Source organism: Macrotis lagotis, chromosome 7 (genome assembly GCF_037893015.1).
Source record: "Macrotis lagotis isolate mMagLag1 chromosome 7, bilby.v1.9.chrom.fasta, whole genome shotgun sequence".
NCBI classification, from domain to species: domain Eukaryota; kingdom Metazoa; phylum Chordata; class Mammalia; order Peramelemorphia; family Peramelidae; genus Macrotis; species Macrotis lagotis.
In genome coordinates this window covers 44,611,965-44,637,580 of record NC_133664.1, presented here as the reverse complement: position 1 = coordinate 44,637,580, position 25,616 = coordinate 44,611,965, and positions in this window count along the sequence as shown.

Genomic DNA, 25,616 nt, shown 5'->3' with positions numbered 1-25,616 from the left:
CATCGCGGAGGGAGAGGCTGAGGTTCTCTCGTTCAAGCCCCTAGATCTGCAGGAGAACCCGAGGGTCAGGGCGGGCCGGTCGGGGAAGCGAGAGTCAGAGAAGGTCTTAGAACACAACCGCTGACTGACCGCCCTTCCGGTTGCCAGGGGCGACGGCAGGACGCCGCCTCCCGGCCCCGCCAATGAGGAGCGAGGCTGCCGGGCCAATGAGCGCCCCGGGCTGCTTCCGGCGTCCAGCGTGCTACCTAGGCGACGGACCGGACGATTCCAAGCGGGAGGCGGGGGGGGGCAGCGGTACCCGAGTTCGGAAGATCTGAAACAAAGATTCGGAACCTTCGCCCGTCTCCCCCCGCTCCTCCGTGAGAGTGGAGCAGCGGGGGTCGCGCTTCTCCGTCCCAGGCCCCGGGGGCGCAGGGGTGACGTTTGGGGGCCGGGCTGGGAGGCCGCGGGGCGCGCATGCGCTGTTGGCGCCTTTTCTCACCCTCCCTGCCCCGCGGGTCCTCCTGAAGTTGAGGGGACGGAGGCCGGGGGTGGCCGGGCCCCCCGACGTGGGCCTGGTCGCTTGCGGGGGGCCGCGATGGAGCCCCGCGGGGTGCGAGTGCGGGGGCTGAGCCCACACGGGGAGAAACCTGAGGCTGAAGGGCCGCTCCCTGGTTCTGTGGAGGAGCCCCGGGCCCGGAGAGAGGAGTGCGGGCCGGCCGGGCCGGGGGCCGCCTCGGAAGCCCAAGCCGGGCCTCGGCACCATCCTAGCGGGAAGAAGGAGCTCGTTTTACCAGGCTCGTCGCCATGCCAAGCTGGACCCGGAGCCTGCCGCATTTCCTTGGCCAATCTCTGGATTTTTCAAATAAATTTGAAGCCAGACTCATTGGGAGACGTGACTAGGGCCACATAAGGGTAGAGACTTGAACCCAGGCCCTCCAGCTTTAAAACGAGTCGCCCTCTCCCCATTTCACCAGATTGCTTCATTTTTAGAGTGATCTCTACTTAACAAAACCTTATCAACACTGGGATAATCAGTAGAGATATTATCATTCCCATTTGAGAAATGATGAAGCAGAGGCTTGGAGTCATTCATAGAATTGCCTGAGGCCACCTAGATTTTTTTTTTAATTTTAAGGGGGTTTTTTGCAAGGCAAATGGGGTTAAGTGACTTGCCCAAGGCCACACAGCTAAGTAATTATTAAGTGTTCAGATTTGATCTCAGGTCCTCCTGACTCCAGGGCCTGTGCTCTATCTACTGAGCCACCTAGGCTTTAAAGAAAGCCTATAGTTGAAGGGACTTAAGAATCTGTAGTCACCTGAGCTCTGTTTCTAGCACTTCTGCTAATCCATTGCTTTACCTTGGGCAAGACTCCTCATATGTAAAAGGAAAGAAGCCAAGTAGATAATCTGAAAAATTTCAGTCTCTCCTTAAATCCCCAACCCATGATTATTTACTATTGAGCTTTTATAATTGAATAATGTGGCAGCTTGTTTGGTAGATATTTTATAACTATTTTTAGTTTTCTCTTTATTTCACTTATGAATTTTTCAGTTCATATTTTTGCATGTATTTTGAGTTATATTTCTTAAATTTACATCATTTATAAATACTTTTGGAACTTTTTTTTTGAAATGCTAGAACTGTTTTAAAAATGTAATAACCAGATATTCTGTCCTTTCTTCATTTCTATCTCTAGTGATCTTGGTTTATTTGTCATACAGACATCTTGGGGTTTTTTTGTTTTTTTTTTTAGGTTTTTACAAGGCAAATGGGGTTAAGTGGCTTACCCAAGGCCACACAGCTAGGTGATTATTAAGTGTCTGAGACCGGATTTGAACCCAGGTACTCCTGACTCCAGGGCCGGTGCTTTATCCACTACGCCACCTAGCCACCCCTAGACATCTTGTTTTTTAGATGACATTGTGATATTCATAAATGTAACTAACCATAAAATAAACAAGAAGGAAACAAGGAGGTAAATAGGTTGTTAGAAAACCTAGGCATGATAGACCTTTGGAGAATATTGTGAATGGGGATAGAAAGGAATATATCTTTTTTTTTTTCTGTAGGAAATGGCACTTACACAAAAATTGACCATAGGGCATAAAAACCTAATAGACAAATGCAGAAAGGCAGAAATAGTGAATTTATCCTTCTCAGATTATAATGCAGTAAAAAGCACATTCAATAATGGGCCAGTGAGAGACAGAACTAAAACTAATTGGAAACTAAACAATTTCATTTTAAAGAATGAATGGATCAGACAACAAATTATAGAAAGAATTAATGACTTCATCCTAGCTAATCACAATAGCAAAACAACATACCTAAACTTATGGGATGCAACCAAGGCAGTTGTCAGGGGGTATCTTTAAATACTTATGTGAATAAATTAGACAAAGAGGAAACCAACGAACTAAACATGCAACTAAAAAAAATTGTGATATTCAAACTAGATTCTTATGTTTATTTCATTCTTTTTTCTTTATTTTTCTTTTTTTAATTAATACTACATTCTACATTAATATTATAGTACTACATACTTCATTAATACTACATGACTGGAGGTGGCTAGGTGGCTTAGTGGATAAAGCACAGGCCCTGGAGTCAGGAGTACCTGGGTTCAAATCCGGTCTCAGACACTTAATAATTACCTAGCTGTGTGGCTTTGGGCAAGCCACTTAGCCCCATTTGCCTTGCAAAAAAAAATACTATATGACTGGTTAATTTTTAATAATTTCCTAGATGATACTTTTTATACCATTTAAAAAAAATTACCTTTAATAATATATTGCAACATACTTAAACCTTCCATGAGTTGGTCCTTCTACCTTAGGAGTATCCACCGTATTGAATTAATTGACCTGTGAGCTATCTGGAGGTATATAGAATCACCTAGAATATATTGATCTTAAAAAAGATGCTTTTGTGTTAAGGGCCAGCTCGCATTTGACATCTTCACAGAGAACCTACAGTTTCTTAGGAAATAAAAGAAAGTTTCTGCAAATTCATTCATTTATTCATTAAGCACTTACCAAATATCAGGTATTTAGGATACAAAGATCAAATGAAACAATCCCTGCCCCTAAAGATTTACATTCTATAGAGGGAGACATGAGCACATGAATATGTTCAAAATAAATACAAGGTAACATTTTGAGAATGGCACAAGCATCTCATTTTTCTTCTGGTGGCTTCTCTACTGATTACAAATGAACCCAAGGTTCCCCTTTCCTGCAGAAACCCTTACTTGGTTCTTCCCTACTATCTGTAAACTACATCTCTATTCCCTTTTGTGGCTAAAGCCATTGGAAAGCCATCTGTAATAGCTTCCTTCACATCCTTTCTATGAATTCTCTTCTTTTTTAAAGAATTTTTATTCTTGTTTTGTTTTTTCTAATTATATGTAAAAACAATTTTTAACATTTGTATTTTAAAATTTTGCTTCTCTTCTTCCTTCTCTTTTCCCCCACTCCTTGAGAAGGAACAACAAACATATTTCCATATTAGACCTGTTGTAAAAGAAGACATAGGCAAAAGAGACCCCCAAATTAAAAAAAAAAAGTAAACTAATATGTTTTAATCTGCATTCAGATCCCATCATTTATTTCTCTGGAGGTGGATAGAATTTTTCATCCTAAGTCTTTCAGAACTGTCTTGAATCATTGTATTACTAAATCATTCAGTTGATCTTCATACAATATTACCGTTTCTGTGAATAGTATTCCGGTTCTGCTCACTTCACTTTGCATCAGTTCACATAAGCTTTTCTGAAAGCATCCTGCTCATCTTTCCTTTTATAACAATAGTACTCCATCATATATATACCACAACTTGTTCAACCATTCCTCACTTAATGGGCATCCCCTCAATTTCCAATTCTCTGCCACCACAAAAAGCTACTATCATTTTTGTACACATAAGTCCCTCTTTGACCTCTTTGGAATACAGACCTAGTAATAGTATTATTGGATCAAACAGTATGCTCACTTTTATGGCCCTTTGGTCATAGGTGTAATTACTCTCCCGAATGGTCACATTAGTCAACTTTCTTCTTTGCTCTGTTCAGTCTGACTTCTGACTTTATTATTCAACTGAAACATCTTTCTTTAAAGTTATTAGTAATCTCTTAATTGACAGATCTAATGACCCTTGCTCCATCCCTGTCCTTCGCCTTCTTGACCTCTCTAGATTTCTTTTTTAGGTTTTTGCAAGGCAAATGGGGTTAAGTGGCTTGCCCAAGGCCACACAGCTAGGTAATTATTATTAAGTGTCTGAGACCAGATTTGAACCCAGGTACTCCTGACTCCAAGGCCAGTGCTTTATCCACTGCGCCACCTAGCCCCCCTCTCTCTGTAGATTTTGACATTGACAATCGCCCTCTTCTCAATACTCTCTCCCCCTGGTATTTTGTGTTATTGTTCTCTTCAAATAGTTTCTTTTTGTCTTTATGCGCTATAGTCTCTTAGTTGGATTGTCATCTAGGTCATACCTGCTAAACATAGATGTTCTTCAAGGCTTTGTCCTGGGTCCTTTTTTCTTCTTCCTCTTTCTTGGTGATATCAACTCCCATGAATCCAGTTATCTCTATGCAGATGATTCTTAGATTTGTTTATTCAGCCCTAACCTCTCTTCTGATTTCTAGTCTCATTTCTCCTTTGCCCATTGAATATTTTGAACTGGATGACCCATAGATATCTTAAACTCAATAGGTTCAAAATTAGACTTCTCTTTCCCCCAAACTTTCCTCTGTCTCTAATTTCCTTATAACTGTTGAGGGTACCACCATCCTCCTCCTAGCTATCCAGGCTTGAAATCTAGATGTCATCCTCAACTGCTCCCTCTCTACCAACCCCCCCCATCCAATTTGTAGCCAAATTCTGTTATCTGGAGATAACAGCTCTCTAGACATTTTACAGACATGCCCCCCTTTAACTCCTGACACTGCCACATCCTTGGTTCAGACCCTCATCACTTCAAATCTGGATTATTGCAAAAGCCACTGGTGGATCTGCTTGTCACAAGTCTCTCTTCAATCCAATTCATCCTCCATTCAGCTGCCAAAGTGATTTTCCTAAAGCACAGATCCAAACAACCATGTCACCCTCCTTAGTAAATCAGTGCCTCCCTGTCACCTCCAGATGAAATCTAAAACCTTCTGTTGAACTCTTAAAGTCCCTTACAACCTGCCCCCTTCCTATCTTTACAGACCTACACTTTATTCTCTTCTTCCTCTTGGGCAGTCCTGTGTCTCTTAAGACATTCCTCCTCAATTCATTGTCATTAGTAGTCCCCCCATCCAAGAAAATTGTATTTTGGGACAGAATGAAACAGAAAAATTTTATTTATGAAGGACCTACTACATGCTAAATAAACACTTGCTAAGTACACAAATGCTCTCAAAAAACTCAGTGTTCAGATTAATTGAGGGGAAAGGCATCTGAAGAAGAGTTCGGCAGCAAGGCAGATGGAAAGACCTCTAGTGATCCTTAAGGTATGGCAGCAGAGGGCAAGAGAGCTTCTTTGGAACCTGGGAGGGTCAGGTTTGAGTGTCTGAGGGAATGGGGGTTGAGTAGTTTAGGGGGAGACACCGGTTGAAATCTCTCTGGATGAGCAGGCAAGGGATTGACTTCACAGATATTATTACATGATTTTTCTAATCCAAACCATCCATTTATTAAGCATCTACTATGCATCATATTCTGTACTAGGCTCTTGGAATACAAATTAATTAGTGTTGCAATCTCTTCTTGAACATTCTTATGCTCCAAAAGAGAAGACAAAAATATGTCAATTTTAGGAGCTTGAAACTGAACTAATACTTTTGGGACACCTGTCTCAGATGTACTCATGCAAATCTGTACAAGATCTTTACATACAAACTGGTTTGGGAGGGAGGGAACTGACTGATGGGAGATTGCAAGAAGCTTTGTTGAGCTGGGTTCTGCAACTGGAGAAGGATACTAGTTCTAGTGACCCAGTTTCTCCCAACCTCATTGCTCTCTTTGATTCCTTTCTCACAAGTATTCATAATGTTTATGTTTTTTACTTCAGGAGGACATATTTGTAATCTGAAGTAAACAAATTTTGGTGATACAGTCTCAGAAAAGTTTTGGGAATTTTTTTTGTGTGTGATTTTTAAAACTGATATGTATGTGATTCACAAGTGAGACTGGAGACTACTGGACTAAAGGACATTGGTTACATGTGATGACTGAAAGTCAAACTGTTAATTAAACACATTACTTAAGACTTGATGAATTGCATTCAGAAACCTAATGTTGGTTTATCAATGCATTTTATAACACCTTTTGTTCTAGACTTGTGCATAAAATTTTTTTAATTTTGGAAGCCTTTTTAAAAGAATGAATGTCATCATAAGATTTCTTTTGTTTATTTAACTTTTATGTAATCTTTATGAATTTGAAAAATTATATCTGGTTTCTTTTTTCATTTTTAGTCAACAGAATGAAACTGAGAAGGAAACAGTTAACTTTTAAGATGGAGAACTTTATTCTTTAGGAAGAGATTGGAAGAGGAAGAAAGACTGTTGTTTCACCTCTGACACTGCCACATCCCTAGTTCAGGCCCTCATCACTTCAAATCTGGATTATTGCAAAAGCCACACTGCCACAAGTCTCTCTTCAATCCAATCCATCCTCCATTCAGCCACCAAAGTGATCTTCCTAAAGCACAGATCCAACCAACCATGTCACCCTCCTTAGTAAATTAGTGCCTCTCTGTCACCTCTAGATGAAATCTAAAACCCTCTGTTGGACTCTTTAAGTCCCTCACAACCTGCCCCCTCTTATCTTTCCCGAATTCTTACACTTTTCTCTCTTCTTCTTTTTGCATAGTCCTGTGACATTTACTTCCTTACTCTTTCTCACTTAAGACATTCCACCCTACTCAATTCATTGTCATCAGTTGTCCCCCCCCACACCCAAGAAAATTGCATTTTGGGACAGAATGGAATAGAAAAATATCATTTATGAAAGATTTACTAAATTGCTAAATACTTGCTATGCATACAAATAGAAAAGGGGAGAGAACTACTCTCAATAAACTCAAGAGTCTAGATTAATCGAAGGGAGCAACATCTAAAGATTTTACCTCCAGGGCAGATGAAAAGGCCTCTAAGTGATCCTTAAGTTTTGGCAGCAGAGGACAGGGATTTTCTTTGGAACCTGGGAAGATCAGGTTTAAGTGTCTGAGGGGATGGGGGTTGGATTAGAGTAGTTCAGGGAGAGACACCAGTTGAAATCTCTCCGGATGATAAGGCAAGGGTGGATTGTGATCTGCATCAATAAAATTGTTATATGATTTTTCTAATCCAGATCATTTATTAAGCATCTTCTATGTAGCATATTCTGTGCTAGGCTCTGAGTATACAAATTAATTAGTGAGGCAATCTCTTCTTAAGAAGACCAAAGTATATCAACTTCAGGAGCTTGAAACTGAACACTTTTGGGGACCTGTCTCAGACAACGCTGAATAAATCCAGCGAGTACATGCAAATAAGTACAAGATCTTTACAGACAAACTAGTCTGGGAAGGAGGAAACTGACTGATGGGAGATTGGAAGAAGCTTTGTTAAGCAGAGTTCTGAAATTGGAGAGGATACTAGTTCTAGTGACCCAGTTTCTCCCAACTTCATTGCTCTCTTTGATTCCTTTCTCACAAGTATTCATATTGTTCATGTTTATTACTATATATGTAATCTAGAGTATATCGATCTTGGTAGTACAGACTCAGAAAAATTTTAGTTATTTTGTGGGTAATTTTGAAAATTGATGTGTGTGATCTACTAGCTCTGGAGACCACTGGCCTAAAAGACATTAGTTACATGTGATGACTGAAAGTAAACTGTTAATTAGACAAATCATTTTAAAACTTGACGAATTGCATTCAGAAACCTAATGTTGGTTTATCAATGCATTTTATAACATACGTTGTTCTAGATTCACATTGTGCTTAGAAACAAAAGGCTTTATTGTTCAATATAGGAAGTTTTTTTTTAAGAATGAATGCCAGCTTAAGATTTCTTTTGTATGTTAACTCTTTATGTGATCTTTATGAATTTGAAAAATTATATAAGGTTTCTTTTTCATTTTTTTAGTCAACAGAAATGAAACTGAGGCGGAAATAGTTAGCCTTTAAGATGAAAAGCTTTATTCTTTATGAAGAGATTGGAAGAGGAAGCAAGACTGTTTATAAAAGACAAAGGAAAGAATGATCAATTTTGTAGCCATTCTTTGTACTGATAAATGCAATAGACCTGAAATAACTAACTGGGTAAGTAAATTATCTTACTTGCCTTCCTGGAAATATAAAGCTATAAATTAAGGATAATAAATCATTCCCAATTAAATTGATGTCGAGTTTAATTAGCCTGTACATTACAGGGATAGGGATGTAAATTTTGTTGAGAGCTTTAGGAATGTTGTTGGCTTTAGGAAAAAAATCAAGTGAGAATCAGTAAATTAGGCAACAGTAAATTAATTTTTTAAAGGGAGAAATATTTATCCACTTCATTACTTTTAAAATTAGAACATAGAACATTACTCACATGGATTAATGATCTCATTGACATGGGAATTCTTTCCAGTAGAACATTACATTTTATTAAGTAGGCATAACCAATAATACAAGTATACTTCATTTGCATATTGTAGTCAATTAGGAGTGATAGGAACATTAAGGGGTAAGAGAGAAAGAGAAAAGCATTCTGAGCTTGGAAATGAAAAGGAGACGGAGGCATTCAGGGGAGGAAGCATAGAGTGTGACAAGACCAAAGGATCAGGGATAGCCAGTGTCCTTGCCAATCCCATACCCCATCTGTATTGCTTCTACCTTAGATTCAGAAAGCCATAGAAAAGATCTCCTGAGAGCATTGCTTGTATTAGACATTATGTCTTCTCATGGGCTCGGCAAAGTTGGCAGATTTTCTGGTTCCTCAGAATTCTTTGAATTCTAGATAGATTCTGCCCATTCAAAGCAGCCCTCATCCTTAGAAAATTTTAGAACTGGAAAAGAGCTTTGCCATCATGTAGTCCCAGCACAGCAGTCTCTTCTTTGACATTGACAAAGTCATTCTGCTTCTGCTCCTTAACCCCTCAGTGAAGGCTTCAGTGATATAGGAGCCTCTACCACTTGAGACAACCTCCTTCCTTTTTGAATAGTTCTAATTTAGGAGAAATTTTCTCTTATGCCAAGCCTAAATCTCTGCAATTTATATTTCTTTGCTCCTAGTTTTATCCTCTGGCGTCATTCAAAACAAATCTCATCCTTCTACCTTCATGTATTTGAAGACTATTGTGTCTCCTAAACCTTCATTCCCCAAGGCTTGACAAATTAGTTCTTTTTGCTGACCTTTGAATAACTTGGTTCCCAATCCCTTTACCATCCTGTCTTGTTCACTCTTCTCTGGGGACATTTCTGCTGCAGTGTCCTTGTCAGAAAATCATATGGTGCACTTAGCACTACTCCGGATGTGGTCTTTCCAGAGCAAAGACCTTCATTTCTAGTGTTCATTCTCTCTTCCTAAGGGTACTACTCCTCTTGAGGTAGTCTAAATCAGAGGTATCAAACTCCCCAGTGACCTGAACCAGAGTACAGTGTAATTGAGAAATGTTTCACAAAATAAGTAAAAATACAATAGGGCATAGATTCTGTTAATTTATGGTTTTTAAAGGTATTTTTTGCAAGGCAAATAGGGTTAAGTGGCTTGCCCAAGGCCACAGAGCTAGGTAATCATTAAGTGTCTGAGACCAGATTTGAACCCAGATACTCCTGACTCCAAGGCCAGTGCTTTATCCACTATGCCACCTAGCTGCCCCAATTTATGATTTTTTTTTATGTCATGATGGAACCTACAAGATCTGTTTCTGTTGAAGTCTGACACCAGTGTACTAGGGGATTATAGAATTTTTTATTTTTTCATGGCATTTGCAGAATCTTACTAGATTCAGAGTCATCTTTCCCGCCCCCCCCCATGCCTGTTATTTAGTTATCTCAGATCTATTATTAGGTAGTTGACAAATTAACTGCTATATTTTGTGAATCTTCTTTTCTTCATTTGAACTATTTTTTTTTTAGGTTTGTTTTTTTTTGCAAGGCAAATGGGGTTAAGTGGCTTGCCCAAGGCCACACAGCTAGGTAATTATTAAGTGTCTGAGGTCGGATTTGAACTCAGGTACTCTTGACTCCAAGGCCAGTGCTCTATCCACTACGACACCTAGCCGGCCCTGAACTAATTTTTTAAAGGGACCTTTCTCTGATAACAATATCTTTGATTTTAATAATAATAATATTAGCTAGCATTGATATAACCTTTTAAAGTTTGCAAATCTTACTTAGAAACAACCCTTAGTCAGTTCGTGAACAAGTATTTTTTTAAGTGCCTACCATGTGCTGAGTACTGTGGTACAGAGAAAGACAAAAAAACAGCCCCTACTCCCAAGGATCTCACAGTTTAATGGGAAAGACAACATGAAAACACTTAAGGACAAAAAGATAGATAAAGGATAAATTGGGGATAGTGTTGGAGGGATGGCACTGAGTTAAGGAGACCTGTGAAAGGGTTCTTACAGTAGAAGGGATTGTAGTGGGGTCTTGGAGAAAGCCAGGGAAATCAAGAGATAGAGATGAAAAGCAAGGACCTTCTAGCCACAAAGGGAAAAGTATTGGAGTTAGAAGGCAGAGAATTATATGCAAGGAAGAGCAAGGATTCCAGTGTCACTGGATTGCAGGAGAAGTGGAGGCCAATAATAGGTAAGAATACTGGAAGAGTGGGAAAAGACCAGGTTGTGAGATCTCGAAAAGCCAAATGGAGGATATTCTCTTGGATCCTAAAAGTGATAGAGAACCACTGGAATTGATTGAGTTAGGGGAGAGGGGCTGACCTATTTAGACTTGTGTGCAACTGTCCAAGATGAATGAAAGATGGACTGGAGTGGGAAGACACTGACTGGGAAACCAACTAGTAGGTATTTCAGTAGTCCAGTGAGAAGTGACTGCACCAGGATGGTGGCAGTTTCAATGGAGAAAAGAAGTCTGAGAAAAGTAGAATTGTTATAACTTCTTAACTTCTTGAATATGGATACCGAGAAAAAGGAAATAAGGATTATTATTATCTCTGTGATAGAGATGAGAAAACAGGGCAGCTAGGTGGCGCAGTGGATAGAGCACTGGCCTTGGAGTCAGGAGTACCTGGGTTCAAATCTGACCTCAGACACTTAATAATTACCTAGCTGTGTGGCCTTAGGCAAGCCACTTAAGCCCATTGCCTTGCAAAATCTAAAAAAAATAAAAATAAAATAGAGTTGAGAAAACTCAGACAGGTGATAACTGACCCTCCTGGATGACACAAATTATAAGTTGAGGTCAGTTTGGAATTCAGGTCATCCTTTTTGTTTTTGTTTTTTTAAATCTATTTTTCCAAGTATATGTAAAGTTAGTTTTCAACATTCATTTTTGTAAAATTTTCTCCTTCCCACCTTTCCCTCTCCCTTCCCAAGATAGTAAGTAGCCTGATATGATTATTTTACACATATTTCCATGTTAGTCATGTTATGAAAAAGATTCAGAACAAAAGAGACAAACCATGAGAAAGAAAAACAAAATGCTTTGGTCTGCATTCAAACTCCACATATTTTTCTCTGAAAGTGGATGGTATTTTCCATCACAAATTTTTTAGAATTATCCTTGATCATTGTGTTGCTAAGACTAGCTAAGTCTGTCATAGTTGATCCTCACCCAATGTTGCTCTGATTGTGGACAATATTCTTCTCGTCCTGCTCACTTCACTCAGCATCAGGAGCACAGGTCTTTCTAACTCCTGGTCAGACTTTTTGAATTAGTGAAATTGCGTTGGATTTTTTACTTTTTATTCCAATAAATTGTTCTTAAAATGATATCCAACCTTCTTATGAGTTGTAGTCTTGTTTAAAACCAACATTTAAGTTGATTTCTTTTTTATAAAACTGAATGATTTAATGATGTACATCTTTAATTCTTCCACTTACTCTTATATTCAAGTGTATTGCAATCACTGTTGCAGAGTAAGATAATATTGCCACCTGGGGGACATTTGTGGTATTTTCAAAGACTACAGTTTTCTTCTACATTTTTACAATTGTTGGCCTAAATATAATTCAACAAATGTTTAAGTGCCTACTGTGTGGAAGGTGCTGTTTACAAAAGTTAAAAATGATTTCTTTTACATGTGTAAATAAGAGGCTTATTATTTGTTCTTTTCAGGGGTAAAGTTAAGTGGCATCAACCTTTTTTTTCCATTTATATTTCCCTTTTTTCATGTAAAATCCTTTAACTTAAAATGAATGACTCATGCCAGATTATTTCTAGAACCACCCAATCAATGGCCCCTGCTTCTTTCATTTTTTTTATTCATATAGTTACTCCCTCTTAGTCAGAATCAAATCCAGAGTAGCTATGATTTCATTTGATCCTCACAACTTGTGCTGTAGGTACTAAAGGTATTATTATCTTCATTTTAGTAATGAGACAGCTAAAGCTTTAAGTGGACAGGGGACTTGCCTCTTGGTCACATAGATATTAAGAGTTAGACAGGACTAGAATCCAGGGCTGGGGTTCTAGGTTCAGTATTCCTTCTGGAACACCATCCTGCCTCGATTATGCTAGGCAAGAAGTTCTTTTGCCATCAGCTCAGTCTCTGGGTTGGATCACATTATTTATAAGTCCATTGGAGAAGTTGCTTCATTATTTTTTCTTGTAGTTGCTATTGCTAACTGTATTTCCCTCCATCTATTCCTCCCCACTCCCATTTATTCTACTCTTTCTCTCCTTTCACTTTGTGGAGCAACCAAATGGCACAGTGGAGAGATCACTGAAGCCAGTAGGACCTGAGCCCAACAACCACTCAGCTGTGTGACCCTGGGCAAGCCATCCAACCTCATGCCTTGCCAAAAATAAAAATAAAAAAAATGTATTGTATCTGACTACCCTTTCCCTTGATCTTCCCTCTCCTCTATCACCTAGGCCCCCTCACCTCTGTCCTCTTTCTCCTATCCTTTTCCTCTCCTTTTTCCTCTAGGATAAGATAGAGTTTTATACCCTATTGAGTATGTATGTCGTTTCCTCTCTAAGTCATTTCCACTGAGAATGAAGGCTCACTAGTTCCCCCTCACCTTCCCCCCTTCCATTCAATTGCAAAAATTTTTTCTTGCCTCTTTTGTGAGAAATATCTTAGATCATTCTCTTTGTCCTTTCCCTTTCTCCCTTTTTCACTCAACAATTCCATCTTTTTAATATGCCTTCATATTCAGCTCTCTTCTGTGCCTTGTCTAATAAATGAGTCTAATAAATGTCTAAGTAGTCTAATAAATGAGAAGGTTCATATGAGTTATCAGCATCATTTTCTCATGCAGGAATACAAACAGTTCAACATCATTAAATCCCTCATAATTAACTCTTTCTCATCCACCCTCTATGCTTCACCTGAGTGCTTAGAGCCCAAATTTTCTGCTCAGTTCTGGTCATTTCAACAGGAAAGTTTGAAATTCCCTAATGTCCATCTTTTCCCCTGAAAAAAGATGTTCAATTTTACTGGGTAGTTGATTCTTTGTTGTAACCCAAGCCCTTTGACTTCTGGAATATCATATTCCAAGCCCTACAAGTCCTTAATGTAAATGCTGCTAAGTCCTGTGTATTTCTGACTATAGCATCATAATATTTAAATTGTTTCTTTCTGACTGCTTGTAATATTTTCTCTTTGACTTGGGAGCTCTGAAATTTGACTATTATATTCCTGGGAATCTGGGGGTGGTGGTGGTGGTGGTAGATCTTTTTCAGGAGGTGATTGATGGATTCCCTCAATTTTTATTTTGCCCTCTGCTTCTAGGATATCAGGGCAATTTTCCTGAATCTTTTTGTGGTCATGACTTTCAGGTAGCCCAATAATTTTTAAATTATCTCTTCTAGAACTGTTTTCCAGGTTAGTAGTTTTTCCTGTGGGATATTTCACATTTTCTTCTAATTTTACATTTTTTTGGTTTTGTTTTATTGTTTCTTGATTTCTCACCAAGTCATCAGCTTCTCTTATCTCCATTCTACATTTGAAGGGTTGCTTCAGAGAACTTTCTTATCTCCTTTTCCATCTGACTCATTTTGCTTTTTAAGGTATTCTTTTGGACTTTTTTTTCCATTTGACCTAAACTGCTTTTTTGTTTGTTTGTTTTGTTTTGTTTTTAGATTTTTGCAAGGCAAACGGGGTTAAGTGGCTTGCCCAAGGCCACACAGCTAGGTAATTATTAAGTGTCTGAGACCAGATTTGAACCCAGGTACTCCTGACTCCAAGGCCGGTGCTTTATCCACTACACCACCTAGCCACCCCCCTAAACTGCTTTTTAACATGTTTTATTTGGTATTTTTTTCAGAGCATCTCTTTTATCAAGCTGTTTACTTGGTTTTCATGATTTTCCTGCATAACTCTCATTTCTCTTCCCAATTTTTCCTTTACCTCCCTTACTTGCTTTTCAAAGTCTTTTTTGAGTTCTTCCATAGCCTGAAACCAATTCCCATTTTTCTTGCAGGCTTTGGATACATATGATTTGACTTTGTCATCTTCTGAGTATCTGTTTTTATCTTCATGGGACCAATGTGGGAAGAGTACAGTAAATAGAAAAATGAAAAGAATCTGTCAACTTTTATTTAAAAAGATTAGTGGAAAACTTGGTATAGAATAGGACAGCATTTAATTTGGCAGAACAAAATGCATCCTCATAGATTTTTCTTCAATAAGTCTGTTATATATACTTATATGTATATACCTATATGTGTGTGTGTGTGTATAAATATATTTGTGTGTGTTTAGATTTTACGTATTTTCTTGATAAACTGAACCCCAAAATAGAACTTGTTTGACCCACTGATGATTAATATTGAGTAAGGGCCAAAACAAGAAGACCTTTGCTCCAGACAGGGAGATAGTTTTCACTGAGGATGTTCACTACACTTGCAGTTTGACAGGGCTGTACCTAATTTGCTACACCAGGAAGTGGAAGAGGCATTAGCGAAAACAAAGATATTAAGAGCAACAAAAGATGTTAGGGGTAGGACAAAGAACTAGCTCATAAAAGATCCATGCCTGTGGCAATTTAATTTTTAGGGGATTAAAAGGATTTATTATCTAAAGATCTAAAATGAAAGGAAGATAACTCAATCATTTGGTTTGGGTTGGGGGGAGTCATGGATCTGTGATCTAACGGACAAGGGTGTGTATCTCACATGTCCATCCCTACCTGTTTTGTGCAACTCTTGTTTGTTTGTTCGGAGACATGTTTCTGTAGAGTTCTGGGTATTTCCAGTCATGTACACCCACTCTATACCAGCCTTCTTCTGGCAGGGGGTAGGGTAACCTTCCTAGATTCTGGCTCACTGTGTGGAAACCATGACTGTAGAACAGCCTATGGACACCTTGTCAGAATAATGCTTTTAAATCTATAAACCAAAATTCATAACATTAAAAAGGATATCAATTACATTGAAATAAAGATGTCATTTTTTATCAAAGTTTATTTATCCTTCTTTACCTCCATGGGTCCAAGGCCCCCAGTTGAAGAACTCCCTCCTTTAGAGCATAGTACTAGAAATAAAAGAATCCTGACTATTCAGTACTAGTGGGTGACTGAGTACCTCCTCAATAATTTCTTATTGTGGAACCTACTCATATTTATTTAGCTACATAGGTTTTACATTTATGGATTATTCTTGGGGTTCCACTAGGGAAAGGTGACTTCTTAACTCTTTGAAAACATATAAATGCACATTGTTTAGTATTTTGTGTCTTAATTTTGTAACCCAGTTTTTTTATGTGAATTGCATTAAGAACCCACAAGTGAAAGTCATTCTTCCATCTACTTTATTATTTACTAGAAATTTTCCTTATAAATTTATTATAGGTAGTTCCTTAGAATTGTTATTGCTCAAGATGAACACTTTCCCAAAGATGAGAATTTGGGATTGATTTGGTGAATGGATTATATCATATTCATAAACTTGGAATTTTCTTCTGTGAACTTTCTCCTGGACAGGCAATCAAAACATTGTCCACTTTATTGCTTTTGAGTTTATACACACACACACACACACACACACACACACACACACATATATATATATATACTAATCACTTCTCAAATGTATTTTATTAATTTAGGCTAAAATTTGCTACCCTAAGGCCTTGCTAGAGAATATAACAAAATATAGGATATGGAATATAGTAAGATGTAAAAAAATCATAGCATATCTTAAAATTAAGTAGATGCTATATATTATTAATTTTTCATTCAGATTATTAATAAAATTTGAAAGAATTCTTTCTTCCTGTCAGAAATCTTTGAGTAGTTAATTGTAACTTTGTTTAATTTAAATTTAATTTTCAGTTTCTGTTTCAAATTCTCTCCTCTTCTCTGCCAACTATTGAGAAGAACTACAGCACCAATTATGCATATGAAGTTATACAAAGTATATTTTTGCATTAGCCATGTTCCAGGAAAAAAACCCAAACAAGTAAAATAAAGAGAAAAATTATGTTTCAATCAACACTCAGATTTCATAAGTTCTCTCTTTGGAAGTGGATATCATTTTTCATTGTGAGTCTTCTGGAATTGTGGTGGATCATTATACTTAATAGTTACCAAGTCCATCACAGTTGATTGTCTTTATCATATTGCTGTTACTGTATAAATTGTTCTCTTGGTTCTACCCACTTCACTCTGCATCAGTTCATATAAGGGCTAGCAGCAGATTTATTCTGAAATCATCCCCTTCATCATTTTTTTAAAGCACAAGTGTCCCATCACATTCATATACCACAACTTATTCAACCATTATCCTGTTGATGGACATCCCTTCAATTTCCATCACCACAAAGAGAGTTGCTATAAATATTTTTGTACATATGAGTCCTTTTCTTTTTTTTATTTATTAGGGATAAAGATGTAGTAGTAAACTGCTTTTTCCATTTGATTCAAACTGAATTTTGAGATGTTATTTTCTTCAGTAATTTTTTGTAATTCCTTCACCAAGCTGCTGACTTTTTTTCATGATTTTCCCACATCACTTTCATTTTCCTTCCCAATTTTTCCTCTACCCTCCCTGACTTGATTTTCAAAAAATTTTTGATTTCTTCCATGGCCTGAGACCAATTTATATTTTTGTTGGAGGCTTTGGATTCAGAAGGCTTGACTTTTGTTATGTTCTGAGTGTGAGTTTTGGTCCTCCCTAGGACCAAAGTAATTGTTTATGGTTGATTTTTTTTTCTTCTGCTGCTTGCTCATTTCTCCAATTCTTTGTTAAAGTGGGGCTCAGCTTCCAAGATGCACTGTATGAAGTTTTTGAGGGATTTCACAGCTGTTTTCAAGGATTACCTTCCCCCACCAGGGTCCTGCAAGTTCTCAATTGCTCCAAGGTCTCATGAGAGACTCTGACTGCTCCTAACCTGTGCTCTGGTCAGTGGGTGAGCACCAGCACTCCACTCTGTCCTGGAGCTGTGAGGAGGACCCCAGCTCCACTGCAGATCATGAGCTCAGTGAAGCTTCTGCTCTTCCTCTCCAGATTGCAACCCTTCCCAGATGGTGACTTTATTGCCACAGAGTCCTGCCTCAGGGACAGCAAAGAGACCTCTGCAATCTCCCCAGGCTCCATATAACTGCCCTTGGTGTGAGTGCTCCAGAAACAGCTACTGGGTTGTTCCCTGCAGGGTAACTCCCCAGGCCAATCCTGGGCCCCGTGGCTCAGCTTATGCAGAGATCTGTGCTGGACAGACTCCACTCTCACTCAGTTGGGGCTGAGTTTTCTTGCTGAGCTTCCCAATTGTCCTTCATTATTCCTAGCTGAGGAGTCTGAAACCACCCCAGTTGCCAGGAGCCAGGTACCCCCAGGGACCCAAGTACCCAAGGTTTGTTCATGGATGGCTGGAATCTGTTCACCACCCAGGCTATGCTGCAGTCCTTTCTAACTTCGGTGTAACAGACCCTTCCCATGGATCTTCCAAGTTGTCTTGGGCTGGAAAATTGTTTCATTCAGTCTTTGTGTTGGTTCTGCTGCTCTACAATTTGATTAGAGTCATTATTTAAAGTTATTTGGAATGGTCTGGGGGAGAGCCCATGGGAATCCCTGCCTTCACTCTACCAGCTTGACTTTGCCCCTGGACAATTTTAGAAAAACATGGAAAGACTTACATGAAATATTGAAGAGTGAAGTGAACAGACCAAAGAGAATGTCATACACAGAGCAGCAGTCTTGTTCTGAGAATACTTTTTGATGACTAAGACATTGGAGTGTTTCAAAAAGTCAAATCAAATATAAGGGCATTATGAAGAAAGATGCAATCTACTTCCAGAGAAAGAACTGATGAATAAAAGAATGTATAGTATGTTTTTATATGTATATATATATATATATGTGTGTGTGTGTATACACATATCTGTGTCTAATGGTAGCCTTCTACAGGGCAGGGTGGAGGAGAAGATATAAAAGTTCACTGAAGAAAATAATTTCTTACAAACTAGAATTGGACAACTGGATACTCCATTCACTGGGTGTGAGCTCACTCCTCTGCAGCCTGGGCCTTTGTCCAATCAACACAACAAGACCTGACTTCCCATGACAGCAGAGGGTCTTTTAATCTTCCTTTAATCTACTGTCTGATCCCCATACTATCTGTGAGATAGATAGTATGAGGCTACTCCTCTGGACCCAGTTCCCAGAGTCTCCCTGAAGGTATTTGTACTTTAATTAAGCCAAACCTCTGCCTCTGGAGGTGGGATCTTTCCTGAGCTTGTCTCCAATTGTCTTAGGAAAAGGACTTCTTTACTTCTACTTTTGATGATTTCTGCAATTCAAAGTTCACTTTGAGGAGATGTTTTGTCTTGTTTGTGGGAGAAATTTGGAGAGTTTGATATTTCCTGTCTTATTCTCTATCAGCCTTGATAGTTGGTTTCACATTATTGCCTTCTGAATTTATTTCTTGGTCTTAAGCCACCATAGTAGCTTTTTATGGTCAGTCTGTTTTTGTTTTTTTCCCCCAACCTATTTTTTGACTTTAATCTTTATCTATGCTGACCCTACCCTCCCACCTCAGTGACTTTCTCTGCCCTGTAACTGTGACCCAGAATTGCATAGGGGCAGTTGAGTTGCCAGTAGGATCCAGCTGTGGCCAGTGCCAACCACCTTTCCTGGGCTGAGAGGTCTTGAAGCTGTTGCTGCTGCTGTGGGTAGGGACTATGGACTCTCTATCAGACTTCCACCTGGGTTTTGCAGACTTCTCCTGCCTACTTCTTAAGGTTTCTTATGCCAGAAAAACATCTTATCCCCATTTTTACTTTCTCTACCACCCCCAGATTTGATTTGAGGCACTGTTTTTAAGTTGTATGGAGATCCCATCTGGGTAGTTGCCCCTAGTCTACTATTAGTTTCTATCTATATAGAATATATTTGTTGTAAAGAATTCACTGTTTAATTCCACAATGGAATTAGTGCATCAACAAATGAAGATTTTTGAATATTATATTCTAATTTACATGATTTTGTGAGCAAACCAAAAAAGTTCCATTTATATACAATTGATTTTTAGTGCAGCAAAAACTTTTCTAGCCTGTAGTGGTACAGTGAAATCCAATAACCAATCACTGGATAACAGTTTATATGTACCTTATTCAGGACATAAAATATTCATTGTTATGTGACCAATGATGAGAACTGAACTCAGAATAAAAAAAGCATTGGGAAGTTCTCTTCAGAGGAAGTTGATCATTGATAATTTATCATTTAAGGGGTGGCTAGGTGGCGTAGTAAATAGAACACCAGTGCTGGAATCAGGAGAACCTGAGTTCAAATCCGGCCTCAGACACTTAATTACCTAGCTGTGTGGCCTTGGGCAAGCCACTTAACCCCATTGCCTAATTAATATATAAAATTAATAATAAAATAAAAGGATAATTTGTCATTTAAAACCTTGGTGAATGAATGTTTTAAAGAAGGAGCTAGGATGTCTCAGGGTGCTTTTTATGAAAGTTAGAATATATTTATTGGGTGATAGAGTACTCAATGGATATTCTCACTTGAATAGGTCTGTAATTAGAATTTTAGGCACCTTAAATTATGAAATAACAATTCAAGTATAAAACTTCAATTCTTTTTGTGGCTATACCAGACCACACTAGGGAAGAAGAGTAACAAATTTGTGATTTTAAAGTCCTATTTGTGTTTTTCTTGTCTAAATAGATCACCTTATTGAAAATGAATGATACTTATCATAATATTGTTAGTCCCCAGAGTACCTGAACTTAACAGGTATTTTACATTATGGCAATTACATAGTCTCATCTGTTCAGTAACTTTTTGAGTACAGACTGAACAAAACTCTTCCCCACCTGTTTAACATACTTTTTGAGGCATTAAATATGAATTTTTTAGGTATTTTACAAGGCAAATGGGGTTAAGTTGCTTGCCCAAGGCCACACAGCTAGGTAATTATTAAGTGTCTGAGACTGGATTTGAACTCAGGTACTCCTGTTTCTAGGACCAGTACTCTATCCACTGCACCACCTAGCCACCCCAAATATGAATTCTTATATATACTAATCCTTTTATTATTAACTATAAAAATAATCCTAAAGGATTAATTTGCCCATATGCAAATTAGATTCTTTTTTTTTATTTTGGCAACTAGGTGACATAATGCATAGAGTCTCAGGTCGAGAGTCAAGAAGATGAATCTTCCTGTGTTCAAATCTGACCTCAGACTCTGACTAGCTGTGTGGCCCTGGGCAAGTTGCTTAACTCTGTTTGCCTCAGTTTCCCCAACTGTAAAATGAGCTGGAGAAGGAAAGGATAAACTACTCCAGCATCTTTGTCAAGAAAACCACAGAAATAGTCATGGAGAGTTTGGTTTCCAACCTCATCTTTTAATTAAAAATACTCTCTCCAAAGTTATCAGTGATTTTTTTTAATTGTCAAAACTAACGGCCCTATCCAAATCCTAATCCTTTTGACAGTAAGTAGCTGTCTTCTGCTGGATACTCTCTCTTCTTGTTCCTGATTTTTCTTTCTGTCTGACCATTCCTTCTAGCTTTCCTTTGCTGGTTCTTTGTCCAGGTTGTGTCTACTCACTATGGCTCTGACCTAGAACCTCCTTTCTTTTCCTTCTATACTTTCTCACTTAGTAACCATCCCCTCCAGTCAGATTATTCCTAGATGGAGATATCTAGCCTCAGTCGCCCTCCTGAGATTTTCCTTACTGTGTCTGGACAAATCCAAGTAGATGGTTCCTTTTGTCCATAATAGACATGGTGTCACTCTGGACTCTATTCCAACCACACATATCATCACCACATCTTGTTGTTTCTACTTTAACAAAACATCTCACCAAATATATCCCCCCTTTTGCACCAACCTAGTTCAGGTCCTCATTACCTCGAACCTTTGTTAAGTCAAAGGCCTGCAGGTGCAAGGAAAGTGGTTATTTTTGGATAGAGGAAATATATGGAAAGAACCTATAGGCACTTTATTCATATTTCCTCAGTAAAATTCCATTTGAATGCAATGTGTTGGATTAAAAAATCAGATCTTAAGATTTTTTTAATAAAATTTTTTTAAAAATAGAATTTGCTAAATTACTATAAGGATTCTATTAAAATAGTTTTGAGTGATTATGGAATTTAAAGTATCTCAATTTTTATATTAGTTTGAATATTATTAAACTGTTAAAATTCAAAGTAAAATTAAAGTACATTATCATTTAGATATTTTTAGTCATTTATTCTCTTTATAGACTTTTTCATAGAAACTATTTGTTTAAAAATGAGATTTTACTATATAATAATATATTTAGTATTTATTATATGTATGTATTTCATTGAACACAAGAAAAGTCTTTGCAAGGGCTTCTTAAAACTTTCTTTAGTCTTTGGTGAGTTTTGGTTTGATAGGCTTTTTTATATTTTTATAGAATGCAATTCTCATTTTCCTAAGGCAAACATAGTATTTTAGTAGAAAAAAAATGTGGTAGGGTTTAGCCACTTCCTTTATATGCTTCCCCCCCCCCCCCCCGAAAAAGAATTATAATGGCAACAATGAGGCTAGTAAATGTAGCAATTGTAATTTGGGAGGACAGATTCATTGTCCCATTTCAACAGCAGCAATAAACCTTTAATGAACATCTGGATAGATTGTAAGTGAAAAAAGATAACATACAAAATTATTTGCTAAAAATTGTTCTTTTTGTAACTTAATATAGTGGTCTTCCTGGACCAGTGGCCAAATACTATTTGAGTTTATGAAATGATTTATATGATGTCCGTAAGAAATTTCAATAATGTTCATGTGATTCGGGGTCAACTGTGCAACAACTGGCAGAGAACAAAACTTCAGAACTGGAACTTCTTCTGCTTTGTCTCTGGCTTTGAAGATCAGGGTTGACCAGAAAGGTCATTAGTGATAAAATGTGCTAGAAGTTTGGATCCTCCCCCCCCCCCCCAATTAATTTTATTGCTCCTGGAGAAAATGCTTATATTATGTTGAGTTACCTGTAGGCATTATTTTAGGTTTTGTCATCTTGACACTGTGTTATTAGCTTAGGAAAGGATATATCTAAATGTGTTGTAGCCCTTAATTCTATACAACTTTCTCAAAGTCTGTTTTATAATTTTTTTTAAAAAATAAAACTTTTCAATTAGAATAAATTTAAGTAACAGTCTCTAACTGAATAGTTTAGACTTCATTATTCATTTATCTCCTTTATGCTCTTTTTATTAATCTCATACTCTTCCAAATAAATTACTTTGGGACTCACAGGAAAGGTTGTGTTTAACACTATGGTGCGATTCTTTGTACTTTGCAGGCTTTCCCATCTACATTGATCCAGAAATTATTAAGGGGTTGTACTTCTCCATATCAAGGTATCTGTGGTCTCTGGGTTGTCTACTCTATAAAATGTTTTCAGGTGATTTATTTTTCTTTAAATTTCTACTTAAGATACCTAATGAATATCCATAATGTTTTTACTGAGGCCTAAGTTGAGAGAATATTTAATAAAATATATTTTTTTGTCTAAAACTTCTGCCTTTAAGGTAATAGTAGGTTTGACTCACTTTTTATTTGAACTTCTTGAATTTGATTAAATTGATGTTTATTATGTACAGTGCACTTACAGAGTTCTTCTTCCCATTCTTCCTCCCTCTCCCACTCCTTTTCCTCTTCCTCTCCTCTCCTTCTTTTCCCCTTCTCCCTCCCTATTTCCTCCATTTCCTCTTCCTCTCTTGCCCCCCCCCTTCTCCCACCCCCTTTTCTTCTCTCTTCCTTCTCCTTTACTTTGCTTTCCCCTCTCCTCTTCTCTTTTCCTCTGGTATATATATTAGCCAAGTATAGATGAAAACAAGTCTTTTTACCCCAATGCCTCAGGCAACTCCCCAAGGTTAAGATATAGATAACTAAATGAAATCATAAATCTAGCTCCTCTTCTCCATATTCCCAAATCATCAAGAAGCAAGAGATGCATATATTTATTAAAAGCAGGTTCTAAAAACTTCTAAAAGTACTCTGTGAACCTCATGGTAGTCTGTTGGTAGTCCATGTTATGTGTGACCTGCAAATGACTTTTTAACTCATAGAATAATCTATAATTTTTTTTTAGAAAATACATTTTGAAATTCAAAATCTAAAAGTAAAGGCCATTATCATATTAGCCAGAAAAAAATAAAATTAAGTCTTAACAACTTTATGCAAAATAGCTAATTTTAAAAGTTACAAAAGAGTAAGTCAGGACACATCTGAGAGATAGGATCATGGTCATTGAATGTTAGAGTTTCAAGACACTTTCTTTAGGGGTCATTTGGTCAGGAAGCATGATTTTCCCCATGACTTGCCTGAAAATTCATTATCTTCCAAAAGGCAAGATCAGTCAGGAAGTTCTTCCTTATTCTGAGTTGAAATCTGCCTCTTTTTGGTTTTCCTTCAATTCAGTCCTTTGGGACCAAGCAAAATCAACAGGATCCTTCTTCCTTTCACATAGTTGAGGACAGCTACTTTTCTCCTTTCCTAAATCACATTTTCTCTTCTTCAGGCTATACTTCTCTAATTTCTTCCACTGATCTTTGTGTGAATGCCAGTCCTCCCATTATGGTAGGTGTTCATTATGGGATAGGCCTCAACTTGTTGGTACCCTTCTTAAAATTGTGGCCCCCAAGAAGGTGACTAGGTACTGTAGAAGTGATCTAATCAGGGCAGGTAAACTGCCAATAAACATTTATCAAGTACCTGCTGGAGCCAGGTACTTTGATAATCTCAGGGGATACAATCCCAAATTTCAACAAATAGAACAGATCTTGACCTCAAGCAATTTACAATCCAATGGGAAGAACCCAAGGAAATTATCGCTTGTCTTACTTTGAACTGTATACCCTTAAAGTAAAAATGTTGATGTGCATCTCCCCATGTACTGGTTCCTTCCAATATGAAGAATTCCAGTTTTTAAACTGCTTTGGAAATTTGTTAATACTAAAATATTAACTAATTTTATAAGTGAGTTTGTCATTTTTAGGAAGACCACCCTTCTTCTCAGAAAGTTTTTCTGGCTTAGTTGAACAGATTTTATACCAAGATCTTTTGCCACCTACACTAAAGGCAAATTATTTCATGTTACATGTGTTTACTTACTGTTTCTGTAATTCTTATAACTTCATTTTAATTCTTATTTTATTTCACAGTTTAAAAAATAAACTTATTTTCACTGTACTTCATTTTTCTTATATTTGCTGAAATCTTTTGGGAGCATAACCAAGTCTCTTGCCAAGTTAGTGAAGTAGGGAAAGTTTCTTTTAATAGTGCAACTAACAATATTTTTTAAAGTTTTTTGGAGTCATTGACTGAAAACCACAGAAAATATTTGATTCTCTTATAACCAAAGTGATATTTAAAATGTCAGTTTTAAACATTGCTTTATTATCTAAAACATTTCTGTGAGCTGTGTTCAATTCCAGTGTCAGCATTTCCTAGATGAATTAGAACAGCAACATTTAATAAGGGAATTTGTTAGACTCATTGATTGCTCAGTATAGGTTTATCTATATTATAGCCTCATTCTTTCCTAATGTGCTGAGAGTTCTTTCTTGCGTTTTAATCATCATTACCATCAGCTGGTGTGTGTCTACTTGCAGATGGGGCTATACAAAATTGAGGTGGAGATATGGGACTTTTTCTGTAAAGTCTGTATTAATGGTATATAGAGCACTGCAGAATTACACATTAAGAAGACCAAGTTTGACAACTAGCAATAAAGTGCATATCATAGATGTTAATATGTTGCATTAGATGGTTCCCAGCTATCAGCCAGGCTGTTATTTTTTAATTAATATTTTTATTTATTTGTTTTTCTAACAACTTGCAACAGTAGTATTCACCAATCTTTTTTTTGCAAGATTTTGACTTTACATTTTTTTTCCCTCCCTCCCCACTCCAGAATAGAAAGCAATCTGATATAGGCTCTACATGTATCAGCCAGATTGTTGAGCTGTACATGCTTTGTTCTTTGGAGAGAAGCTGGCATTGGTGGTCTGCTGGGTAGAGTCCAGCCAATTTGAACTCTGTCAAT